Source organism: Lagenorhynchus albirostris, chromosome 16 (assembly GCF_949774975.1).
Source record: "Lagenorhynchus albirostris chromosome 16, mLagAlb1.1, whole genome shotgun sequence".
In the NCBI taxonomy this organism is placed as follows: domain Eukaryota; kingdom Metazoa; phylum Chordata; class Mammalia; order Artiodactyla; family Delphinidae; genus Lagenorhynchus; species Lagenorhynchus albirostris.
Window position 1 is genome coordinate 68163090 of NC_083110.1, and position 2680 is coordinate 68165769.

At 44.0% G+C, this 2680-nt stretch overlaps 1 non-coding gene across 1 annotated transcript; it reads left to right on the forward strand.

The window, feature by feature from the left end:
- LOC132507682 (U6 spliceosomal RNA) lies at positions 1-105 on the forward strand. Its single transcript, XR_009536257.1, has one exon. It is a non-coding gene; the product is annotated as a U6 spliceosomal RNA (small nuclear RNA).
- The last annotated feature ends 2575 nt before the right edge of the window (positions 106-2680 follow it).

The following is a 2680-nucleotide window of genomic DNA, read 5'->3' on the forward strand; positions in this document are numbered from 1 at the left end:
GTGCTTGCTTCAGCAGCACCTGTTGTAAATTTGCACCCATCACAGAGATCCACATGGCCCCTGCACAGTGATGACTCACCAATAAGTGAAGCATTTCATATTTTTAAGATATTTTGTAAACCCCAGGGCAACCATCAAGACTTTTTTTTTTCTCCTACAGTACGCGGGTCTCTCACTGTTGTGGCCTCTCCCATTGCTGGAGCACAGGCTCCGGACGCGCAGGCTCAGTGGCCATGGCTCATGGGCCCAGCCGCTCCGCAGCATGTGGGATCCTCCCAGACCGGGGCACAAACCCGTGTCCCCTGCATCGGCAGGCGGACTCTCAACCACTGCGCCACCAGGGAAGCCCCCAAGACATTTTTTTAAAAAGGGTTAACTCCTAAGCCAGTACTGGAGATATAATTGAATCATACAAACGAATTAATCCAAAAGCAGGCAGAAATTCTAGAAAAGGATGGAAAATTTATTTTACACGTGTATCTTGCTTAGCATAATGACTGAGTCTTAGTGGCAGCAAACAGAGCCTGAGTTCTATCAAAACACACATTGAGTCAGGAGCAGTGCTTGAGTTATCTATATTGCTTTGAAAGCACCACAGAACCTAAAGGAAATATTGACAGTGGAGCTTTCTTAAACTAAGAAAATGAGCGACAACCACGTGGCAGGGGTGGCACGTGGTTAGGTGCCAGCTAACCGTCTGCCTTCCTATCTTCAACAGCCCACCAGTGCTTGTGTGTTAGCTAGGGGGTGGGTGGAATTGGAACCCGGGTTAGACCTCCTGACCTCCAGAGGCTACAGGAGGCAAGTCATGTGAACACCTCCCTTTGGCTGGTATTAGTAAAATTCTAAGCCCCATAGTGCTTTTTTTCCCTTTCCTTCCTCCTTCCTACAAAAGGGTGAAACACTCACAGTATGTTCACAGTTAGAACCAGGCCCTCAGGACAAAGTCTATGTGACAATGTCAAACAAGTATTAATTTTAAAGCTCCAGCCATCTAAACGCTCCCCCTGCTGACACCTCAGTGGCTGTGCACAAGAGGATGGGGTTGGCTCGAAAATGAGTAACTTGCATTCTTCTCGTTACTTATTTTCAACATGCAGCCGCCGAACCCGCCATCCCACCTTCAGAAATGGCATCAGGTTGCAGGTGTCTCTAGGTTGCACAAAGGTCTGAAGCAAGAATTGAATTATAGACCTTCTCAGGGAATGCTGCTCAAATGAACATTGGCAATACATCACCTTCTCCTACCTCTTTCCAAACTCAATCTTTTTCAAGAGAATAAGGAAACTGAACAATAGGATCTTTCCAGATAGTAACTATGTGTGTGTGCGTGTGTGTATAATCTCCACCCCTCACTCCTCCCTTTCTCTTACTATGCACTCCTATGGTACCAGCATGTGATATGATTCTTAGAATACAATTTTAAAAGTCAACTATAGTGGGCTTCCCTGGTGGCGCAGTGGTTGAGAGTCCACCTGCCGATGCAGCGGACACGGGTTCGTGCCCCGGGCCGGGAAGATCCCGCATGCCGCGGAGCGGCTAGGCCCGTGAGCCATGGCCACTGAGCCTGCGCGTCCGGAGCCTGTGCTCTGCAATGGGAGAGGCCACGACAGTGAGAGGCCCGCGTACCGCAAAAAAAAAAAGTCAACTATAGCAAAAAAGAGTACATATTCATTGAAAAATGTTTTGGAAACAAGAATTTAAAGTGAAATATGAAAGTATACCACTCCTCAGGGGAAGCCACTGTTGAGTCTATGTATCCAATCAGAACTTCTCCTTTACATATACACATAGTTGTATATATAACAGTATTTTTTCACTTTGTTGTAAAGGTTATTCTATTAAAGCAACAATTTTTATAATACACATATATATGCATCCTTCAACATTTTGAATAACAGTTTTTTAAAAAAAAACAGGAATTAGCCCTTTATTTTGAAAGACTTAGCTTATATGTCCACATCTCAGAGCTTTGCAGTTTACAAAGTTCTTCCACATTCAGTATCCTATTTAGTCCTCAGAAAAATAGGTTTTATCATCCCGATTTTACAGGTGAGAAAACTGAAGCTCAAAGTGGTAAAGTGACGTGTTTAAGGTTTTACCATCAGTGGCGGGGCAGGGTTGTCCAAGTCCATGTCCAGATCATTTCACAGCCCTCAGCGTTCTCCGGTTCCTTAGATGGAGATGGGGCAGGAAAGGGAGGCTCCATTACAGTCACCAACAGGGCAGCATGAAAAGGTATACCCATAGGTAATTCAGAAGCTTAAGGAACACCTATTCATTGCCCAGACTGTCAAGAAAATTATAATATCATCTATCAACTGTGAGTCCCCAGAAAATCTTTACTGAGTTTAAAAGGGAACAAAATGACTGATTTTATTTCTGTTCTTCTCTGATTGAAGTTAGAGGAAGAGCTTAGTCAAAAGACAATCAGAAAGAGGAAGAAAAGAGGGGCACCAAGTCTCCAACTAAGAGTCTGCTAAATCACACAAACTTGCACATCCATCTTCTTTAATAGATTATTGGTCTTTTGTTTAAACCATATTAGTGCAAAGAAAAAGAATCTAAATATGACTTCAACCCAAGTATTAGTACTTTTGACTTTTGGGAGGCGGCAGAGGATAGTGAAAGGCACCCCCAAACCGTGTTCAAATTCCACCTCAACAAATCCCTAGCAAGA